Source organism: Palaemon carinicauda, chromosome 22 (assembly GCF_036898095.1).
Source record: "Palaemon carinicauda isolate YSFRI2023 chromosome 22, ASM3689809v2, whole genome shotgun sequence".
Lineage (NCBI taxonomy): Eukaryota > Metazoa > Arthropoda > Malacostraca > Decapoda > Palaemonidae > Palaemon > Palaemon carinicauda.
In genome coordinates this window covers 108111158-108119735 of record NC_090746.1, presented here as the reverse complement: position 1 = coordinate 108119735, position 8578 = coordinate 108111158, and the positions used below count along the sequence as shown (strand labels likewise).

The 8578-nt window shown below is 43.4% G+C and overlaps 1 long non-coding RNA gene across 1 annotated transcript in view; it reads left to right on the top strand.

Moving 5' to 3' along the window:
- Positions 1-5062, top strand: part of LOC137616230 (uncharacterized) — a 123549-nt gene extending 118487 nt beyond the window's left edge. The window contains exon 3 of the long non-coding RNA XR_011039353.1: positions 4896-5062. This is a non-coding gene — a long non-coding RNA (uncharacterized lncRNA). The remainder of the gene's footprint in view (positions 1-4895) is intronic.
- Positions 5063-8578: the final 3516 nt, after the last annotated feature.

Sequence of the window (8578 nt, the reverse complement as noted above, 5' to 3'; positions counted from 1 at the left end):
TTTTGTAAGCAAGATTTTATATGATATGAGAATGTAAATAGACTAATATCATATAGTGAAGATTGGCAATAAACTTATTTAAGAAAACACAAACCATGATTATGTTGTATTTACAGAAATTCTTCATAGGCATAGAGTTAATTAATTTTTTTTTTCTTTTTTTTTGTAACTTGATTGCTGAGTCTGGTACTGGCTTTTTTTTTTTGGTGTTGAGTGGAATAGATATAAAAAGTATTGATAATATCAATTTAAGCAGTTTGATTAAATATCACAGATTGTAGTGAGAAGTGTAATAGTATGATACTTAAACATCATGGTAAATAAAAATTTACCAAAAGATATGGGTGTGTACTTTACCTGCCCATAATTTATAATTACTTGCCCTTACCACAACTAATATTTTCCTATTCAAACCTTACCTGCTCTTAGACCTGACGGGATAAAAGTCATAAGTATTTAGACTTCATGTTGCAATGAAGGTACTAATTAAAAGAACTTTCATGGTAAGGCTTCAAAGAGAGGTTAAGCAAAACTGCCTAGTGAATCATCCCCTTTAAATATTTTCTAGGCATGGCTATAGGTTGTATTGTTTGGAAGTTACAAAAAAGTATTGTCATGAATAACAGCATTTTTGAAGGCCGTCATTGACATACAAGTGAATAAATCAAAGTTTGTGAGGTAGAAATATGATACAGAAAGACCTTTTTCTGGTATGTATATGTATGGTGACATGAAGCAGGAGACTAGAAACTTCTTATGGATTTTCCTTGAGAATTAATGAAGGAATATTGATATTTTTGCTCCCCTCCAAAAAAAAAAAACTTTTATCAAACTGGAGTGAGTAATTCAAATTGGTGCGTCAATAAAAATTTTGCTAGTGATGGGCATATGCACCTCTGTTAATCATTGAAAACATTTTGTAGATCCTGATACAGGTGCATGTACCCAGACCATTGAGAGGCTATAATCAGATATGGACATATGTCATCTGTTGGGGAGTAAAAAAGTTGTTTGTTCCGACACTTCCTACAAACCATTTGCTTTTTATTATATGAAAATATTACTTTGGCAAATGTAAACAACCCCACTGCAGGGGTGGGGGTGGTAGCTGGGGTAGACCAGCCATCCCGCTCTCACACTCAGCAGCGATATGACCTCACTTTTGATATTGGCTCGGTGGAGTGCGTAGTACCTTTATATTGGCCATGGAGACAGATCTCCATGCCCTTGGCCCAACATGCAAGACATCATGCCTGTTCACAGGGATCTCCTTGTAGTGAGTGTAGGGAGTGGCCAGAAAACCAGTGGGTGCAGTTTGGTAGGTGCCAGAAAAAATCCAAAAGGGATTCTTTGCCTTCGAGGTCTTCCTTGAAGTCAAATAAGACCCGACTTCTTACTCTGGCATCACGTCCCCCCCCCCCCCCCCACACACACACTTGACTCTACTCGTTCGGTCTCCCCTGGAAGACGATCCAGAAAGAGTGGAGGCCAATTGACCTCTGGACAGCCTTCTGTTGCTGAGTGCCCTACTGCTTTCCGTACAGAAGCGATGGCACCCTCGGCCGGAGGGGAATCTCTGTCTGTTGACGCTATGCGTCAGCTCTGGTCTTCCTTGGGAATCTCATGTTCACCCACTAAGGAACAATTGTTCAAGGTGCTTCCGTTAGGGCACAGCTGCCTCCCCAGGGGTTGACGTCTATCATCCCCTCTGAGACTCTGGGGTGGATAACCCTTTACATCTTCTCATGTCCCTAGCTGCAGCACTTCCTGCTTTTGCTCTATTACCCATCGTTCATGAATAAGAGCAGTTGCAGCCTGGCACCACTCGGAGTGCCGTGATGGGTGACCCTTTCGAAACAAACCTAAAAGCTGACTACCCCCATTCTTCAAAGCTTGCCAATTGCATTGCGCACCCTCAAATCGAGTTTACTCAGCATGCTGAGATCCTGTAGTGCATGAAGCCCTTAGCTTCACTGCCCAGTGTTGAGCACCTTTCTCATTGGCTAGTGAGGGCCTCCTCACCTGAGTGGTCTCCCCCTTCAGGGTTGGGGAAATGAGTACTGGATTCTTCCAGGCCTCGTTCCAGCTCCTCGGAACATTGCTCTTCAGATAGAGACAATGAGGCGGTACGGAGACTGTTCATGTTTCCTGCCCCTCGCCGTTGAGTTTGGAAGACACAACAAGATGCTTGACATTTTGTGAGGATAAGTTCTTTGGGTCATGCACCTTCGGCTTCTTTTCCTTAAAGGAAGAGCCTGCTTGCCGCTGTTCACCAGTGAATGGGGAAAATGCCCTTGCCTTAATCGCCACCATACGAGCTTACGTCTCCTCCTGCAGGGCACATACGGCAACTCTTCAACCTCCTGTGGGAGCGTTGATGAGGGATTTTGCTGGATCCCTCGTTGCTCAGGCATGCGGCTGAGTAGACCCTAAGATAGTGACAGAGCCTTGTACAGTGTTGTACACCCAACCTCCGAGCATTAGCGAGGTGGGTGGGCGAGCTTTTCTCGCTGGCGAAGGTCTACTCGCAACTTTGGTTGCACTTATTGAGTTCCTGCCTCGCACTGCTTTGGCTGCCCATGCACACACAAGATCTGCCGCTACTTCACATCACCATGTAATAATGCTTACAGTTGCTTTATCTTTTCTCTATATAAATCCATTATATATAACTTACTGTACGTTTTCTCGTCCATGCTCTGATAAAATGGTTTCCATGATGGGTGAATTTACAAGTACTTAATGTCAAATTAAAAGCCAATTAATCACACAACCTCACTATAGCTAATTTATTGATTTTAAAATACCCCATTTTAGTTTACCACCAATTACCAAGATTATCTATCTTATCACTTTTAGAGACACAAGCTACTCATCGCTTAAAATACCCATCGTTCAAATTGTTCTGCTGAAAATAACCATCGTTTAAATAGTATCTCTCAAACAAGTTCGCTGAAATGGACTTTGCCGAACAGGTATACAACCCTGGGCCTCGAGACTTAAGGTTCCATATCCTCAGAATGAGGTTCTTGGTTCAGTACCAACCATAGCAAGACAGGAGTAGTCCCTGCTAGGGACATTCCTGACTACCTTGACCCACCTCAAGCTCCTATGGGTTTAGGCTTGGGAGTGGATGACGGTTCTGATCAGTCAATTGACTTGCCAACGCCAGCCCGACCTAAGATCTCTCATCTGGAGTAGGAGGAGATGGATCATGTATTTAATCAGGTGTTAGCTTGCATAAAGAAGATTAATTCCTTGGGTGACATTTCTCATGTAAGCCCTGAGGGAAAGGAAACAGTCCTTGACCATCCCAAGTAGCAGGAGTATCCCAATCCCTCAGAGCTGGGAACTCATTTGGTTCCTCCGCTATATATATGACATAGCATTACGAAATAATAGATGATGATCCCTCTCCTATGCTATTGGAGCTGGCTATACTGCTGTTGACAAGAATATCACCCTCGAGAAACTAGCAGCTTTACTGATCTCTTTTCTGCAGCAGATGCTGCAAACATAGAACGGATTGTAAAGTGTTCGTTGCAAGCCATCTCATGGTTAGTCTACTGGTTCACTTCAGTCAAATATCTCTTCCGTAATGAAGATTTCTCTACTAAGCAGAGACGGGAAGCAATGTCATCCTTTTTGCTTTCTGACGCTAGCGCAATGTAGTTTTTAATTCACAACATTGTCAACCAGTGGTACAACTGGATCTTGAAACATCCTGACTCCGTTTCAAGATTCCAAAGGCAGGCACCAAGGAGGGAAGCACTCAAGCTTCACAACTCGCCGATGGAGGATCTTCCCCTCTTAAACAAGGATGACACCAATGCTGTTGCTAAGCGCTGGAGGAAAGTGAATTATGACTCCCTTCTCGAAAGGGAGGTGGTATCATGCCCTTATTCTTTGGTACCACCGAACTCAGAGATCACCTCCAGGTAAATTGACAGGGTCATATGATGGTGTCTAATGCCCCCAAGCAGCCAGCTTTTAGGAAGCAGGGTCCCAGGCAACCCTTTCTGCAAAAAGGACTTCAAGGCAGAAGAGGCAAAGGAGGAAGAGGAGGCAGACATGGCTACTCCCACCAGGGGGTGCATTCCTCCTACATGTCCACAGGTAGGAGGATGCCTGCTGAGCAAACAGCAGAGGTGGACGAGGCATGGGGCCGAACCTTGATCGGTCTACATCCTCCGTGCGGGCTACCATGTCCTGTTCATCTCCTTTCTCTCTCCATTCATTTGATATCCAGTAATGTTACATCCTTATACAAGCCCTTCTGAGTGTCAACCTGGACTCAGAAGAATGTCATTTGTCTTCTTAGTTATTTAGACGATTGGCCGATTTTTGCAGATGGTGCAGTTTCTTGCAACCTGAAACAGACTAATTGAGTTTTGTCGTGATCTGGGGATCGGGATAAATTGAGAGAAGTCCTCTCTGCTACCAACTCAGAAACTGGTATACCTCTTGATGGTAATAGACACCCATCTATGCAAAGTCTTTCCATCCGAAAGCAGAGAGGAGAGACTAAGAAGGCAACACTACCCTTAATACATGACTCGCTACCCTCCCATCGGTGGTTCAAGTTGTTTGGATACCTGACTGCTTTACAGTGTCTGGCACCAAACAGCTATCTTCGTACAGTGTCTCTCCATTGGTTTGTCAGTGAGGCTAGAGGGGTGTGGGGTGGTGTTTCCCCACTACCGGAGGTAACTACCAGTCAGTTGTTGACACTTCGTTATAATTCTTATAATACTTAATTGTAGTATTCCAGATTTGCTTTTATCATTTCCCTATGTAAAGGACTAGGGTTTGTATAGTTAGAAACTAACACAAATTACTTCCCAATTTGTCGGTTTTGTTTGACTGTTATAATTATAGTTATATTAATTCCACAGAACAAAAGGCATGGGCAGATTCACAACTTTCTACAGGAAGAGGCATGGACAGATTCACAGCTTTCTACAGGAAGCAGCTACATTACACCATCACCTAATAGAAGAAAGTAGACTCCAATTATTATTTACCATAGCTACAGAAAGACCTCAGTCCTCGACCTCCTACATGTGGGTAAGGGACAACTTAATTTTTTTAATGTTGGCCAATGTTTTAATTATCGGTTTATATGTGAAACTGTTATGCGATTGGAAGGGCTATTCCAGGTAGTTAAACCCATTGGTAAGGAAAGAAAAAGACCTGGAATCCCAAGACAGATTCTGTGAGTTATAAAAAAATCTTTTATTCTTACCCGTATACAAACATCCGTCCTTTAATATGAGAATTGATTCAAGCGCAGATGGAACTTAGCAGTTAAAAACTTTTAATGAGGTGTCAGCATTAGCTGTTAGTTAGCGGTCGGCGGCAAGGAAGCTCTGCCGTTCTGCTGGTACACTGAATAGTCACTTTGATTCTTTCCACTGAATATCAAAGAGGTGCTTTCAGCTTCTCTTCAAACTTGTAATTATTCCTACACAAATACAAACCATCATCCTTTACTTATAGGAGATTGCTAACAGCAAAAGCTGGAACATGGCAGTTAAAACTTTAATGAGGTTTAAACAACCATCAGATAGTCCCTCGACGTCATCCTATAGGTTGCCTATCCTCGACCTCTTTCCTATGACTCTTTCCTTTCCCCTTCCCTGGTGGCCTCTGTCAGTAAAGAGAAGTTCCCTTTAATCTATAACAAACCTCTAGGTAGGGTTTTGTACCAACCGTGTGTCACACGATCGTACATAGTAACGACATTTCATTTTTTGTATATATTATGCTTGTATCTTCACTCTCCCCTCACACTGATAGGAACCTGAAATAACATGTCTGTTTTACTCAACGTTAACTGTTAACCGGTGAGCTTGTCAGTTAAACATGAAATTGCCTGTTATGTTTTGTATGCCATTTTTGCCTGAAGTTTATGTATATATAAACGAATGTTCTGTAATAAAGTTTACTCAGTTGCTTTCATACTGCCTTTGAGTCACGACCTTCTCTTGGCCCGTCACAGTTTTCTCATTTCTCCTTAGGATATCAGAGTCTTCCCCACGAGGGGAGTTTTTTCTTTTCAGTTTGTTGCTACTTGTGGCAGATAGGAAGATTCCTAAGCACAGGCCGACCGAATCAAAAGTTCCTTATGAACTCGCTAGGTTCTGCTACAGTGTTTTGTGGAAGATGTAGCATATACAGGCGCTAGCAGTCACTCCTGCAGAAGGACATTCCTCAGACGCTTTGGGATTACCTCGACACTGCCCTTCTAGGACAAGGCCAACATCCTTCATCCTGATCTTCTTGGAACAGCTGGACCCTGCAAGTAACTTCGAGCAACTTCTATGCTGCAGCTCCAAGCTTTGCCCTTTAGGAGGTCCTTCTCCAGAGCTCTCCTGCTCCTCGAAGCATGCTCACAAGGTTGCTTGTCAACCTTGTCCTGGTCTTTGATCTTCAGACGAAGATCTCTGATGCCTCTGACATCCTTCCTGTTCATTATGGAGCTTCTAGATACGGGAAGTGACTTTGAGCATGTTCTCAGCTGCAGTTCCAATTGTCATCCTTCAGGAGGTCCTCCACCAGAGCACCTTAGCAATTTGGAGCATGCTCACAAGGTTGCTGGTCAACCTTATCCTAATCCTTCTTCTTTAGAGGAGGATCTCTGATGCATCTTGGATTCATCTCCTGGTGTTCTTGGAGTTTTAGACCTTTGTCATCCCAGGGGTCTTTGAAGTAGCCTGAGTAGTCTCTATCGTCATTTAGGGCTTCGAAGAAAGAGAGTCTTACACCCAGTTGTGATTACGATATTCCTGGTCGGGCTCCTACTGGTTGCCATAGCCTCTGTACCATGGTCTTCCACTGTCTTGGGTTAGAGTTCTCTTGCTTGAGGGTACACTCAGGCACACTATTCTATCTGATTTCTCTTCCTCTTGTTTTGTTAAAGATTTTATAGTTTATATAGGAAATATTTATTTTAATGTTACTCTTCTTAAAATATTTTATTCTTCCTTCTTTCCTTTCCTCACTGGGCTATTTTCCCTGTTGGGCCCCTGCCCCTGGGCTTATACCATTCTGCTTTTCCAACTAGGGTTGTAGCTTAGCAAGTAATAATAATAATAATAATAATAATAATAATAATAGTAATAATAATAACAACAACAACAACAGGTTGGGTTCCTACAGGTCACACTCTTTATAAGTCGCGCTCCTACTGGTCGTGCTACTCGGTCGCACTACTCCTGGTCGCGCTACTTCTGGTCGCGCTACTCATGGTCGCGCTACTCCTGGTCGCGCTACTCCTGGTCGCGCTACTCATGGTCGCGCTACTCCTGGTCGCGCTACTCCTGGTCATGCTTCTCCTGGTTGTGCTGCTCTTGGTTGTACTGCTCTTGGTCGTGCTGCTCTTGGTCGTGCTGCTCTTGGTCTCGCTCTTCCTGTTGGACTCCTCCTGGTTGTGCTCTTCCTGACTGTGCTCCACCTAGTCATGCTAATTCTGGTCGTGCTTCTCTTGGTTGCTCTTCTCCTGGTTACGCTTCTCCTGGTTACGCTTCTCCTGGTCACGCATCTCCTGGTCATGCTTCTCCGATTGCTCTTCTCCGATTGCTCTTCTCCTGGTCACCCTTCTCCTGGTCACCCTTCTCCTGGTCACTCTTCTCTTGATCGCGCTTCTCCTGGTCACTCTTCTTATGATCACACTTCTCCTGGCTGTGCTCTCCTCCTGGTCGAGTTCCTCCTGGTTGCACTTTTCCTGGGCGGGTTCCTCCCAGATTGCTATTGAAGCTGACTAGACGAGCCTCATTAGCCGCCTTGAGTCTCATAGACGTGCAAGGCACCAGAGAGGTGGCGGCAAGCACGATGCATAGTTTTATAAATGAGCTACTCCAGACGCTCTACTTCTAGAGGCACTTTCTACATGCACTCTTAGTCAAAATCCCCCGTGAGTTACGCCCTGGTATTATTATAGAACAACACGGCAAAGACAAATTTTAACAATATCTGATGGGATTTCTCCTAATTTGATTTTTGGTATGAATCACCTCCCTGACTCTAGAAACGTGCCATATAATCCACTATCAATAAATCATACCGATACAGTACTCATTGTACAGTACTCAATGGAAATAACTGTCCAGGTAGACATTAAAAGATTATACCGCTTCTCTTCCAGCTCAGATTTTGGGCTGTACCATGACAAGATTAGTTAACAACACTTTGGCAGCAATAAGCAAGGTCTGAGAGTAGCTGAAGGACCAATTTATATATGATTAGCTTGCTACTATTCTTCAGAAAATTAAAACTTTGGCTTTGAATCCAAGTACTAAAACTGACTTCATTGAAACCTTTTCAGATAGCTAAAGTATTTGAAAATATTTTAATGCCCTCCATCTCTACCAAAAAAATTCATTATATCTACCCTCTTAATGAGAGAATGCCTTGATGAAGTCATTGAGCTTCAGCACGGCATTCTATTCCCGTGCTGAAACTTGGTGACAGGCAAGAGGGCTCTCGAACTTGGGGAAATTGCTCCCCCAGTTTGAATCTAAATTTCTCTCTTTCTTATCTTTTTCTTCCTCTTTATATTGCTTCAACCTTCTCCTAA